This window comes from Thunnus albacares, chromosome 19, assembly GCF_914725855.1.
Source record: "Thunnus albacares chromosome 19, fThuAlb1.1, whole genome shotgun sequence".
NCBI classification, from domain to species: Eukaryota; Metazoa; Chordata; class Actinopteri; order Scombriformes; family Scombridae; genus Thunnus; species Thunnus albacares.
Window position 1 is genome coordinate 21,144,785 of NC_058124.1, and position 15,678 is coordinate 21,160,462.

General features: G+C 39.3%; 1 long non-coding RNA gene across 3 annotated transcripts; it reads left to right on the forward strand.

Annotated features, from left to right (window-relative positions):
* Nucleotides 1-3,202: 3,202 nt before the first annotated feature.
* On the forward strand, nt 3,203-10,231 carry LOC122970528. 3 transcript variants are annotated; one of them, XR_006399233.1, is made up of 7 exons: nt 3,203-3,241; nt 6,612-6,731; nt 6,864-7,373; nt 7,766-7,829; nt 8,273-8,374; nt 8,722-8,869; nt 8,970-10,231. It is a non-coding gene; the product is annotated as an uncharacterized LOC122970528 (long non-coding RNA). The 3 variants fall into 3 exon arrangements; XR_006399232.1 differs by lacking the exon at nt 3,203-3,241 and adding an exon at nt 5,222-6,540; XR_006399231.1 differs by lacking the exon at nt 3,203-3,241 and having other exon boundaries at nt 5,224-6,731.
* Nucleotides 10,232-15,678: the final 5,447 nt, after the last annotated feature.

The window sequence follows — 15,678 nt, forward strand, 5'->3', positions numbered from 1 at the left end:
ATCACCACCACCTGAACCAGAATCAAAAACTCCTGAACCAGAATCATCAACTTCTGAACCAAAATCACCACCACCTGAACCAGAATCAAAAACTCCTGAACCAGAATCATCAACTCCTGAACCAAAATCACCACCACCTGAACCAGAATCAAAAACTCCTGAACCAGAATCATCAACTCCTGAATCAAAATCACCACCACCTGAACAAGAATCAAAAACTCCTGAACCAGAATCATCAACTCCTGAACAAAAATCACCGCCACCTGAACCAGAATCAAAAACTCCTGAACCAGAATCATCAACTCCCGAATCAAAATCACCGCCACCTGAACCAGAATCAAAAACTCCTGAACCAGAATCATCAACTCCTGAACCAAAATCACCACCACCTGAACCAGAATCAAAAACTCCTGAACCAGAATCATCAACTCCTGAACCAAAATCACCACCACCTGAACCAGAATCAAAAACTCCTGAACAAAAATCACCAACATCTGAACCACAATCACCAACATCTGAACCACAATCACCAACTCCTGAACAAAACTCACCAACACCTGATCCAGAATCAAAAACTCCTGAACCAGAATCATCAATTCCTGAACCAAAATCACCAACACCTGAACCAGAATCAAAAACTCCTGAATCAAAATCACCGCCGCCTGAACCAGAATCATCAACTCCTGAATCAAAATCACCACCACCTGAACCAGAATCAAAAACTCCTGAACCAGAATCATCAACTCCTGAACCCAAATCACCGCCACCTGAACCAGAATCAAAAACTCCTGAACCAGAATCATCAACTCCTGAATCAAAATCACCACCACCTGAACCAGAGTCAAAAACTCCTGAACAAAAATCACCAACATCTGATCCACAATCACCAACATCTGAACCACAATCACTAACTCCTGAACCAAACTCACCAACACCTGATCCAGAATCAAAAACCTCTGAACCACAATCACCAACTCCTGAACCAAAATCACCAAGTCCTGAACCAAACTCACCAACACCTGATCCAGAATCAAAAACTCTGGAACCACAATCACCAACATCTGAACCACAATCACCAACTCCTGAACAAAACTCACCAACACCTGATCCAGAATCAAAAACTTCTGAACCACAATCACCAAAATCTGAACCACAATCACCAACGCCTGAACCAAACTCACCAACACTTGATCCAGAATCAAAAACTTCTGAACCAGAATCAGCAACATCTGAACCACAATCACCAAGTCCTGAACCAAACTCACCAACACCTGATCCAGAATCAAAAACTCTGGAACCACAATCACCAACATCTGAACCACAATCACCAACTCCTGAACAAAACTCACCAACACCTGATCCAGAATCAAAAACTTCTGAACCACAATCACCAACTCCTGATTCACAATCACCAACATCTGGGCCACAATCACCAATTCCTGAACAAAACTCACCAACACCTGATCCAGAATCAAAAACTTCTGAACCACAATCACCAACATCTGAACCACAATCACCAACTCCTGAACAAAACTCACCAACACCTGATCCAGAATCAAAAACTTCTGAACCACAATCACCAACATCTGAACCACAATCACCAACTCCTGAACAAAACTCACTAACACCTGATCCAGAATCAAAAACTCCTGAACCACAATCACCAACACCTGATCCACAATCACCAACATCTGAGCCACAATCACCAACTCCTGAGCCAAACTCACCAACGCCTGATCCAGAATCAAAAACTTCTGAACCACAATCACCAACACCTGAACCACAGTCACCAACTCCTGAATCAAGGTCACCATCACCTGAACCAAAGTCACCAACAACTGAACCACAATCACCAACTCCTGAACCACAATCACCAACTCCTGATCCACAATCACCAACATCTGAACCACAATCACCAACTCCTGAACCAAACTCACCAACACCTGATCCAGAATCAAAAACTTCTGAACCACAATCACTAACACCTGAACCACAATCACCAACGCCTGAACCACAGTCACCAACTCCTGAATCAGAGCCACCATCACCTGAACCAGAATCACCAACTCCTGAATCAAAATCACCAGCACCTAAACCAGAATCACCACCTCCTGAACCAGAACTTGAGCCACATCCAGTTGGTCCCCCTCAGATCCCTGATGAAATAGAGCCTGAGCCAGAACCGCAGTGGGGAATGCGTAAATGTCACAGAGGTTAAATCAAAGAGTAACCTTTTTTTCACAAAACTACAAATATTTTACTGGAGAGAAAAAAATGTTGATCCTGTTTTTCCTGAAAGCCTAAATAAAACATATGAAAGCTTAAATTCATCATCTTTTTCTCTGGTTTTCAGATGAATTGTTAGAAAACATGAATGTATTGGGCATGGATGACATGTAAAACTCCTCAGGAAATAGATAAATAATCATGTTTATTTATGTATATCATGTATATTTATTTAGCAAAAAAGGTAATAGAACATTACAGAGATGAAAAAAAAACAAATATGAGCACACATGGATACATATCTACACAAAAACATAAATATATGTGTAGCAGTGTAGGCTGGTCTGTCGAGGCAGAGGAGGTTGATCCTCCTCTATTTTTTGCGCAATTGGTGGAGGTGGAGTGGGGGACAGAGGAGGACAGGTGCCTGCTGTCCTCCGCAGGGTGGAATCTCTTACATTGGACTTAATGTATTTCATTTTTTTTCATGCTAATCTGTGATTGGCCGTGACACGTAAAATGACGCTCCAAGGGGGGGGGGGGGGCTGTCCTTCCTTACCAATCAACAACCAGAATGCAATATTGACATCGAGTTGGTCCAATGATAGTTTCCAGATTTCATCTTCAATTCTCTCCACCGTAAGGCAGAATAGCAGCAGTAGATAGCTCCTTGCGATAGCCAATGCAACAGCTGGCTTGTTGTAGCAGCCTGAAGGACTCTGTATACATCCATGGAAGGACTGTTAAGGACTGTTGTTGAGCTAGCGGGAGAAATGATCTGGACTGGGCAGCGCAGCAGCAGCAGGATGCTGCCGGGGAGGCTGGAGAGAGAAGCAACCGGAGAAACAACCAGGAGAGTTAGCTTGTTTGTCATTGTTGCTAATGATATCAGACTGGTTAAGCAGCAGCCATAAAGTTCTTGTTAACTAATAAACAAGATGACCAACAGTCACAAATGGATGTTATAACATGGATACTTCATCTCCATGAAAGAAAGAAGAAGACGTCAGATTACGTGAGTCAGATACAGCTTCTCTCTCTCTGTCTCTTTGGTTGCTAATTTCATCTCTGATGGTTAGATGTCTCTCTGTGTGGCTGCTGTGTGAATTTATCTCCTTAACAAGAATGCAGCAGAGATCATATAATGTGTTGTGGGTAACGTTAGTTTGCTTGTTGAAGTAACAGTGAGCTGTCTGGACTCATTAATTCGTTTTTAATTGAGTGGTTGTTCAGTCACCTGTTGATGTGTGATTAGTGAATGAGTGCAGGAGGTCTGGCTGCTTGCTTCTGACAGTTTCTTTAGTTCGTTTTTAAGCTGAGCCTGTACTGAGTAATAAGCTTAAAGTAACTAGAATAACAAGTGTTAACTAGTGGTGTAACGGATTGTAGTTGATCCATGATCCATACGGATCGCCCACCACAGTTCGGCAGGCATATGAACTGCAGATTAACTGCAAAATTTAATGTCTCATTTAAAACAAAGTAAACAAACTGCTGTAAGTACAAGTCATGGGCAGACAGCATGTCGCTAACATTAACAGGGATCTTGAAGAGCAACGATCAAACCAGCATCTAACGGTTCCAAAGTGACATTTGAGTTATGTTTAGCTGCTGTTTAATGTGCTGCAGCTGAGCAGCTAATTAGCATCTAGCTGCTAACTGACGTTAGCTGTGAATGTTTGGTATCATCAAGTTTTGATGATGTGGACAGAGGCTGTTTCATTCACTGTTTAAAAGAGGAAGGTTTCATGCCTCATATTGCAATAACTGAGCATTGAATATTCTATATATTTTATTTTATTTAAACATTGGACATCTTAAATGTTGTTTTCATTTAAGACCATGGGCAAAAGTTCCTTGCTGTTTCTGGCTGTAAGTGTGTTACAGATAAATAGAAAACAACGTTTTATTTGTCTCCCCCCTTTTTTTTTCGCTGATCCTAATAATGATCCGATCCGTGACTCAAATCCGTGATATGATCAGAACCGTGAGTTTTGTGTTCATGTTAACACCCCTAGTGTTAACATGTTAGCTTTGTAGACTATATTTTGTATATCGTACACATAGATAAGAGTGTGTAAGTCATGTATTTCATACACGCATTAATACTTTCTGATGTGAACCTACACTTTTAGATCTGTGACTGTTTTTAGTGTTCAATCTTCCTAGTATTCAGCACTGATCTGAACCTGTATCACAAGCTTTGTGCTACTTTATATATTTCTGTATACTAAGAAAATATATAGGAAACATGTGTAAATCATGTGATATCTTGTCTGTTTTTGATGAGGACATAAATTTGTTGTCACAATAGAATAATACTATAAATTTGAATTTCACTTTGTTGGTAAAATGACACATTTGATCCACTCCATGGCTAAAATGAGCACTTCTTTGTTTAGAGACAATATGTGTATGCTAAATGTCTTTAAAGAAGCAGCCTTTACACCACTCAAGCAAATTGTTTTATTGTCATATAAAATTTCCCCCCACCCCTCCAATTTCATCAGGTGGGACAATGATATAGTTTGATGCGGTTTGTTGTAAGATTCCATGTTGGTTTTCCTCCTGTCCTCCCCAATTTTTTTCTACACTGATGTGTAGAAGCACACACACACACACACACACACACACACACACACACATACACACACACACACACACACACACACACACACACACACACACACACACACACACACACACTAAACTACCATCTTTTTCAGAACAGTCTACAATATTATAATTTTTATAGCTTCAACAATGTAGTTGCAATACAAAAAGCAGAGAATTAAATTATCAGCTTTTTTAGAAATAGTTTGAATTCTAAAAAAAAAAGGCTGTCATTTTGAGAATGAAGTTAAAGTCAAGAGACAGAATTTTAAGAACAAAGTCAGAATTCAGATGTAAAGATCAAGGAAGAAAGTCAAGAACTGCTGATTCTTCACCTTACTTTTCACCAAAATGTTAAGGTTTATGTTCCAATTGAATTTTGAGAATTCTACTTTAATCAGAATTTTGAATGTTATATAAAAACATTACTAACTTTATTAGCAGAATTATGATTTAAAGCTAAATAACTGCATGTTTTTCCTCAAAATCATGACCTTTTTTCACAATTTTATTCCAAATAGTGACATCAAGTTTGGGACTGAAATTATTGTCTCACATTTTTCTAATTCTTTCTAATCCTCTTCTAAAGCAGTAACAGATCCATATCACTGATCAATAAAATTACTCTCTTTTAGAGAGATACAGTATACAAAACATTTCAAGAGTGAGGCTGTAATTTTGTGGCCTTGTCACATATCTGTAAGAAATGTAAACCAACTGGGGCTTGTAAATTTGTGTTAAAATAATTGATCAACAATAACATTTTATTCTGTGATAAATCATACAAGTGGTTCCCAATGTGGGTTCAGGACCCTTTTGTTGGGACACTAGATGATTAAAGGAGTAAGAAAAATATACACAATCTGCTACAAAAAATATTCAGACTTTTCTCAAATTTTTGCTTTCTTCTTGTGAAACAGTAGATTCTTTCACCTCTTCATTCCTCTAAAAACCCTTCAAATCAAACAAAGAAGGGAAAAAAATCACCTTTTGGTTGAACTGCTCACAACTCGTGTACACTAAGACCTGTGAGTAGACGTCACAAATTGACATTCCTTCTTTTTTTATGTGGTTACGAGCTGAGAAAGTTGTGAACCGCTGGCCTGTAACTTAACTGTGGGGCCCAAATGCTTAGTTTGTTGTAATTTAATTAAGTGAAAATGTGTTTGTTAACACTGTATGCACCCCTAAATAACCTAATAAACTGAAAAGAGGAAGGCCATAAGGAGACGCCTACATTATTACCTGATCTTGTAGAGGGCTCCCTCGTTAAAAAGCCATCATTATTTCAGTATATATTATGCCTTACATGCTGTATTTGTGTGCTTAATCAACACACCACAAACTAATTACTCATGGATGCACAAGAGTGGCAGAAATATGGAGAAGGGTCCCGTTGTGGCCTGTATACCAGGGTGTAATTCCCCCTCCGACCACAATGTAAATTGCAATGGCAGATTGGCGCTGTCCGTATTTCCGCTCGTTGATTCCTCGGGAATTGAAGACTGCAGAAGCAGAGATTCAAATTATGACTTCGCTGAAAACTTTAGCCAAAATATGAGATATTCGTGTCTTTTTATGTTTGTGGTGAATAAAAGTCGCAAGATTTTTCTTTGCTCGAGCCGATATTCATCTGCTGACCTTCAATAAGTTTGTTCCTGACATTTATTCAGCTGTTTCAGCTGTGGAGCCGGATGAAAGGTAAAAGACTGTTCTTTTATCTCTTTAAGCTAGGTGTAACGTTAATGTTATTTTAAATGTCTTTTTGTTAGTATGATCTTTCAGAAATAATTTTAGAAGGAGACCCCAAGGCCTATGCTCCAGTGCCAGCGGAGGAGCAGCAGGTGACTGAGTCTGGCCCGCTGGGAAAGGAGCGCACCCTTCCTGCACTGGTGAGTCAGCTCTGCTCATGTTGTTATAGAGAAGTACACATCATCAGCAGCCTGTGGTGCTCCAGGAATAGCCTGAGTTACTTTTCATGAGGACCAGTTTATTAGAATCAAACCACGTGGTTTCCACTGTAGCACCAGGAAATGTAGGAGGAGGAGCGGTATTTTGTGGCTCATAAGCCCTTGCCAGAAGACAGCTCTCCTGCTGAGGTGGAGGAGTTTTTGGAACATGCCAAATTCGTCACAGAGGACCTGGAGTGGCTGCGCACATTGCCTCATGACAAGTTTTGGTGTCAGGAGGTAAGGGACTGTCAACTTGTGAAAATGTTGCTGAGACATTTTTTCCTCTCTTTTCATTCCTCTACAATAGTCTACCAAAGCTGGAAAAATGTAAATACACTGTAGATCAGCAGCCAGGAGCCTGTTATGGTCTTCCCTTTTCTGCTGTGGTCCATCTTTTCCACCAGGTGGTGTTTGATGAGTCCTTGCAGAGGTGACTAGACTTGTACCTGCATCATGCTCCTCGCGGCCTTGACCTCGCCTCCCTGCCTTCCTCCTTTGCGGTGGCCAAAATGCAGCGCTCTTCTGTCCACAGGATGCTCTTTTTGACCTTCCTCAGGATGGCCACACATAAAGAATCAAAAGGTAAGACGAGACACTGGATATCAGTCAAGTGATGCTCCAAATGGCAAAACAGCTGCTTGGTATTTTTCTGTATTTTGCCAATTCCAAATAACAAAGCCTTGATAAACATGATCACCTGTTGCGTTGTGTGTGCTTCCTCAACCCGGCTGTGTTTGAAGTTCGTTATGAGAACTTCCTTTTTGACATTCTCAAAATTTTGGATCTGTGTGTGTTGTTTGGAAAAGGCAACAACCAGCTGCTCCATGAAATGATAGGTGGGCTGTTTCTCTAAATCTTATCAATAATTCTTGTTACTGTAAGGTATTGTGATGAGAATTGTCTCCATTAGGTTAAAATATGAAGTGAAAACTCAGTTAACTTTAATAATGACGTTTTTTTGGGGGTTTTTTTAGAGAACATCTTTAACCAGCAGCCATCCTACTACAGTGACTTGTATGAGACGGTACCCATTTACGGGTGAGATTAGATATTTTAATTCTATTAAAGTGAAAGGAAGTGTTTGACTGGTAAAAAATATATATAAGGTTTATTCAGATTTGCATTTATTTTGGATTGGGCTATAAGCCAATAGCCCAATCTAAATGATAATCCAAAGTTAGAAGTTTTCACTGCACACATTTAGGCTGATAACTTCCACTTCCCTGATTAATCCACAAGTGCAAAAAATGCTAACAGTGCATTTTGCTTGTAAGCTGATAAGCCACTTACATTGTTAGCATTTTCAGCACTTGATGATTAATAAATACATGATCAGCCACTGCTGTTTCAAGTATTTCAAATACTGCTTAAGCTACTTCAAATACTGCCTCAAGAACTTTAAGTACTAATTCAGCTACATGAAGTACTGCTTAAAATACCTCAACTTTTTCTTCGTTCTTGTCGTCTTTGTCTTTCTTAAGGCCTGCTGCAAGAACCACCCGGAGACACTGCAGAAGACGAAGACAAAGTCGAAGCTTGTGTAGCAGATACCCTGAAATATGCTCCCCCACAGAGGGACTCGGGTCAGTGCTAAAAAATCCATGGACTCTTTACAGACTGATACTGACACAAGACAAGACAGCTAGCTTGTTTTTCCTGTTTTGGTATACACGTGCACACTGAGATTTTATTGAATTATTATAGTGATTAACGTTACACTGAGAAGTTAGTGACCTTTTACACCGAAATGTGTTATTTTCATTTAAAATCTCTCATACACCCTACCTCCTCATCCTGTCTGTCTCCTGTGTTCTGATAACAGTCTGCAGCTTCAGTAAATCCAGTGTGGAGCAGCAGGACTGATAGATATATTTGTGAATGATTTGATAGATTTTATATCTGTGCTTATATTTTTTCTTGGTAAAAACAGAGTCACAGACAGCAGGATGAAGTAGCTGCAGTTGGAGATACAGAAACAGCAGCCTTCTCATCATCACCTCTGACCCCTCAGCAGCGGCCTTCACTCAGGCCTCTAATCCTCCAGGTCTGATGGCTCCAGGATGAGGATAGCACACTGGGTGAGAACATAGTTTCAGTTCAGCATCAGGCTTTTTCCTCAGCTGATCTGCACTGATGAGTTCTGGTAATCTCACTGGGTTGTACATATTTTCTTTACAGTCACTAGACGCCCAGCCTGATCTGAAACAAAAGGTTCTCTGTGATCACAGCGAATGGATACGTCTATAACTCTGTGACATCATGAGGAGATTTGGATCAGTGGACCTGGGGCCTGTACTACGAAGTGCGTTCCTGTGAAAGAGGCGGGGTTGTTCTTTTTTTTTTTTTTTTTTTTAGTGAGATGAGACAAAACCGGTGATACAAGACAGAGCATAATACAATGACATGACAGGATTCATGCAACAAGACATAACATGCATTGAGGACATTCAGCAGTAACAGAAGAAAAGAAAAAATCAAATGTTTAGTACTTATAATATGGAACATGTTTGTTAGGGAAAGAAAAAAAATAATGATGATGATAAAAACAAGCGTTGTAGATGTGTGTGTGTTGTGCTTCGTCTGTCATTCAGGAAGTAATGTAGTGAGGATTGGTGCCTGTGCTTTCTGGAACTGATGTATTTTATGGTTAATAGATGCGGTTAGTTTTTCCATGGTTATGTGTTTCCATACAGAGATATTTAGATTTTCTCTGCTTTTCCAGTTGAGGAGGATGGTCTTCTTGGCGACAGTGAGAGCGATGAGTACTGTTTTTATGCTGTGGTTGGGGATTGTAGCTGATGATAATTCGTCTAACAAGCACAGCGATGGTGAGAGCGGAAACCAGGCAGTGCCAAATTGCGTAGATGTAGTCGTCTAAGGAGGGCAGAGTGAATCTGAGAGGCCCATTTGTGCATTTTTTTGAGTGTGATGTGCGTTCTATGGTTGATCTTGTGCTGTATGAGTATGTATCGTTGTCTAGTGATATAGATAGACCTTTCTCCCATTTTGTGGTAGGGAGAGATATTGTCAGGCCAGTGTTGAGAAGTTTGTACAATCTGGAGAGGGTTTTATAAGGTGTTAGTAGTACTTATTATAATTCCTTCTGCTGGTGCGGACGGTTGAATGTTGACTTGTTTTAAGTTGATCTTATGACTGATTGGAGTTGTAGATACTGAAAAAAGGATTTGTGGTCTATTCTGTACTTGTGAGTCAGTTCTTCGAAAGGAATGAAAGTTGAGATTTGGATTATGTTTTGAAGTTGTGTGATATCTTTGTCTTTCCAAGTGGTCAAATTCAGTGTTTTGTTTTTTTTTTGTCTAGAAGGAAATCCAGATTTTTCCATATTGGTGTGTATTTACAAGGTGTGTGTGTTAAGTGCTGTCAGAGTTGTAGCTGTAATGTCGTTCTTAAAGCAGTTGTGGTGTTTTATGGAGGTGCTGATAAATGGCAGGGTTGATATATCTATTTCTTTGCAATGATGTTGTTCAATGTCTATCCAGGGAGAGCATTGTTCTGTGGGATGGATCCATTTGGTTATAATTTGTAATTAATTGGCCAAGAAGTAGTTGAAAAAGTGTTGTGCATCAAGACCTCCGATATTTTTTTGGTGTTTGTAATGTGGTCAGTTTAATTATAAGTTTTTTGTTTTTCCAGCAAAATTTTGTTATTGTTGAATCTAGAGAATTGAACCATGTGAGAGGTAGACGTACTGGGATCACTGAGAAAAGTAGTATTTTTGGGTAGTATTGTCATCTTGGTGATTGCTATTCTTCCAATAAATGAAACTGGTAGATTCATCCGTCTGTTCGTGTTATCTTCTATTGTTTTGATAAGTGGGTTGAACTTTAAGTGTAAAAGCTCTGAGAACGAGAGAGAGGCAGGGTTGTTAAGAACCATGAATGAAGTATTTCATATGATATGAGATGAAACAATGATACCAAGTACCTGCAGAAAACTTCTGTTTTAGGGACAGCAAAAAGTCATATTCAACGAAATGCAATATAAACGACAGCCTGTAATCATACAACAGAATAAGAAGACGCGGAAACAATTTCCACATATTAAAAGTTGACTAAGGCTTAAAATACATGTAGTTATTATTGTATATGACTTAAGTATAGAGTGAGTATGTTTTGCTTTTTAGTTGCAAAGCCATTCTGAATATGTCACATAAAAAACTTGAACGTAATGCCAGACTGTCTCTGCTGCCGAAGCAAAGAGTGGACAAGCAGATAATGACTGATGTTGCATTTATAATCATGGGAGCTGGATGTGTCTGGATTTTCTAATAAAGAACAATGTTTTGTTTTTATTTCCAGTTATCATCACATAGTTGTCTCATGTTATTCTGAGCTGCTAGTGATAGAATCAGAGTGTAAAATTATCCACACTGGCAGCTGTCACTCTGGGGATATCATAAACTTTGTACAATTAAAATGCAGCTAAAATCCTCATTATGTGTTTAGTGTCATTTAATTCTGCTATTATCCAGTAGCAGCACATTTTGTTGAATTTAATAATCCTATTTCCTCTCTAAGATATACTGAGAAGGTATCACAGCACCCAAGAGGAGGTAACTTGTTTTACTTTCCAGGGGGGGAACACTTTTGGATCCACTGTCTGAGAACACTGTCACCTCATGGATTGAATATAGATTATGGTTTACCTCTACTAGGGTAAATGTACTTCTTTGTACTCTACCACTGGGATTGTGTTTACATATTTATGTAATAGTTTCAGTTTCATGCCGTTTTAACAGCAGACTTTTTGACGTCACAACAGGAAGAACACAGGTATCACTGATGAGGACTGTACTCCATTTAGGTGCACCAATAAGCATTCATACATACCACACACACACATACAGTACCAGTCAAAAAAAATAGTACCACCTTAATTTCTATATTGCATGCCATATCCAGCTTGAGCCATCATGCACAATAACAAGGCCTTGTAACTGGAAAATCTAAATTGAAAGCAGCAGTTGTTGATATTAATAATTACACCTGTCCTGGAAATGAAAATTTCATGAAAGGTCAACAGGGAAAAATGTCAGTTGGGATCTGATTTTTGAGGAAAAATGACACCTAAATGAGAGAATAAAAAATTCTGATTGAAGAAAAAAAGGTTTTTTATAAGTTCGTCTCACTCGTATGGACTGATGAGATAAAATGACACAAGGACTCACGTGAACATGCATGTTTTGAAAGAAATATGAGCGGTGTTTGTCTGAGAAACTGGAATTCACCTTCTGACAACAATGAGTATGCCTACATCAAGAGAAAAACAGGTCACACAGGATGTACATACAGACGCTAAACACTGACAGCTGGAATTTAGACAGTATAGACTAATTTATTGTACAGACTGCAAAATTAACACATAGACATGTAGTGGAATTTAAAAAATGTAACTTCAAACCCAAAGTATTCAGTAATGGAATGATCCAGTACAAGACTGGTTTACAACTGTTATCTACCTCAATGATCTTCCTATGTGTCTCATCCACTTGGTTCACAACCACAGGAGTGTCTTTCACAAATTCTCTGATGGTATCTATGTGATTGTACGAGATGAGCAGCAAGTCTTTTGGGCGTGGACAAAGGAAGACTTGATACTTGAAAGCCATGACCATCAGCTCATAGAGCTACATGAGGAAAAACAAAATAAAAGAAACATTGAACTTGAGGACCATCAAATAAAACTACCTGTCACTTCCTAAACTGATAATTTTACCCACAAGATCCTTCTCAATTGCATCTAATAAAAGAGCTCTAGACTTGGAGTCAGACTTAAAGTTTGGGCATATTCAAAATTTTTACTACTGTCAACAAATCCCATTAAAAGACTTAAATCGCCACTGAATTGATCCCCCAAACAAGTATTGTCTGTGATTTACAGTATCTTATTAATCTGTCACAGAGATCCATTGTTGTCCAATAACTAAATTGCAGATATATATTCCTCAAGAAATAAACTATTCACTCCTGTTTGAGTAACATTTGCTGAAAACTGAAGTGCCCAGCTGTTTTAGGAAATTACTGAGTCTCTAAAAAAATGAAACTAGCATCAAATTCCCTCTTTTTGTTTCCTCAGACAGTATTTCCCTGTGGAAGTATAATAACAAAAAGAGGGACTTTGGCACTAAAAAGACTAACATTGAAGGATATCTGCTTGATTTGACTCATTTGGACGGCTGAAGCTTCATATTAGCTTCAGATAAACTTTAAAATACATTTTTGCACCGAAGGAGGACTGTGTTTTTTGGCCTCCATCACTTACATTGTAAGTGCACTAAGAAGGGATTTTCTAATGCAGTGGTTTTTAAACTTTTTCACATCCAGGACCCCTAAATTGACACAAATTAGACCAAGGATCCCCATTTGATAAGATTTTGTCCCCCATCTAATAAGATCTTTGCCTGTGTATGAAACCCATGACCAAAATAGTCATACATTCTGTCATTGTGTTACTTATGGGTGGAATTACAGTGAAAATAAATGATTCCCCTAATTTGCTGGGGACCCCCTGAAGGACCCCTGGGGGTCCCTGGACCACATTTGAGAACCACTGCTCTCTCTCTCTCTCTTCCTCTCTCTCTCTCTCTCGCTCTCTCTCTCTGTCTCTCTCTCTCTCTCTCTCTCTCTCTCTCTCTCTGTGTTTTAAGACAGACTTGAAAAATTGTGAACCCATCCTTTAAAATTTACAGTATATTAAAAACAATCAATAATTTACATTTAAATATGTTATTTAAAGGTAGTTCGATCACAGCAAATCACATGAATTCCTCTAGAGTCAAAAGCTGAGATGGCAGTGATTAATGTTACTAAAGCTAGCTACCTTTACATGCTGCTTTGCATGTTGTTTTCATGGAAATTACACATTTCTATAGCATAATAATAATTTTTATAAGGGTAAAGCAGATGCTAAAATGTAAGATTCCAGTCTTAATTAAGACCAATGTAGTTGCTGAGCTTTGGCTTTGAATATTCCAAAAATGTCTATTGCATCTCACAACTGACCTACATCAGTTTTGTAAAAGTTGCAGCTATCAAGACACTACAGGGGCAAAAAGAGCTGACTAAACAATATTATTCTGAAGTGTGGCATGGGTACCTCTTTTTCTGTCATTCTCTAACCACACTCCTGCAGCCGAGGTTGGATTCCCAAGACAGAAAAGAAAGAAAACAAACTTGTCACTGTCTTTGGGGTGTTATGCACAGGAAATATGAGATGCACATGTTTCAGGCTATAAGCTGACATTTGACAGCTAAAGCTTGTCAGAGGGAAGGATGAGTGAGAGCTACACAGGTACACACCTACCAAGCCCGTCAGTTCTCATGCTATCTACCTTTCTCTTGTAAAGGATCTCAGTTCTCACAGACATGAGTTTTCACAGACATCTTGCAAAGACAAAGATGGGATTAACTCCTACTACTACTAGCAAATGGTGGTGCAGAAGTAGGCTTTAAGCTTTGTCATTTTAAAGACATTATCTGATTGTTCCTGATGTCAATTGACACTGGTAGCAGAATGGTCCATGTTATTGCTTCCCTGGTGCCAAGGTTTTGGACATGATCCAACAGATTCCACCTCTTTTAAGTAAACATCCTCAGGCCAAAAATGTTATTATCCATGTAGGTCACAATTATACCCCCTATCAACAGTCTGAAATACTAAAACACAATTTTAACAGACTTTTTAAATTACTCATGGACTGCAAAAAAATCGGTTTTAGTGTCTGGGCTGATCCCTTCTTTCTGTCGAGGTGTGGGGCATTTTAGCAGGCTGCTTAGTCTCCACACATGGCTACAGTCAGAATGCTCCTTACACAACATAGTTTTAATTGATCATTTTAATCTTTTCTGGTTGCTCTTTTAACAGAGATGGTAATCCAGTCCACAGGGCACCCGTGACCTAGCTGCAAACATTCTCCACGCCATCTCCACCACCACACGCATATGATCACTGGTGGACTTGAGGGGTGGGGTCAGTGGGGGCAACCCCTGAGGACAAAAAAAAAGAAGAAAAAAAACTGCGAACGTGTCCTCTAAGGTGCCCCCACAGTATGATAAAATGCCCTCTAAGGTGCCGCCCACATTATTATAAAATGCCCTATAAGGTGCCCCCACAGTATGATAAAATGCCCTCCAAGGTGTCCCACAGTATGATAAAATGCCTGCACAAAGGAGAAAACATACCAAAGTTCTGTAATGACTGACTACTTATGGGTAAATTAGGATAGAGTGCCTCTATACGTAATAATCTGGAATGAAGCATCCTCATGGTGCCCTTTCTGTGGAAGAAAATGTGATAGTGTCCTGTAAAGACCCCCCCAAAAATGAGAAAATATGATGTGCCCTTTTATGATGCTGTTGTAATGGGGTGAGCTGGATGTTCTGTATGGGTGCCCTTCTAGTTAACAACAAAAAAAAGGAAAAAGTGCAATTTAAGGTTCCCCTAAGTCTAACATACTTAAGTACAGAATTGGGTGCCCTTTCAATGAGAAAAGTTGCCCTATAGGGTGCACTGTATGGGAGAAAACATTGTGAAGTGAGGGCCTATTGAATGTATAAGGTGCCTTTTATATTTTTTTGCCCGTGCCCCTGAGACAGCCTGAGTCCTCCACTGCACATGACAAATTATTCCTGCAGCACACCTGGACACAACACCGGTCACTGAACAGAACTCTTCTCTGCTCCCTCTGACATTCTCCTTCTCGCTCACTAGCTCCACCCACTGGCATATAATAAACACACCTTAACTCACAGCCTCCAGCATTCCTGTTAGGATTACTCCCGGATTGAACATGAAATATATAAATATCCCAAACGTTCTGTGCTACCATCAGATATAATTTGTGTCTCAAGTCTCAAATATCCTCAAA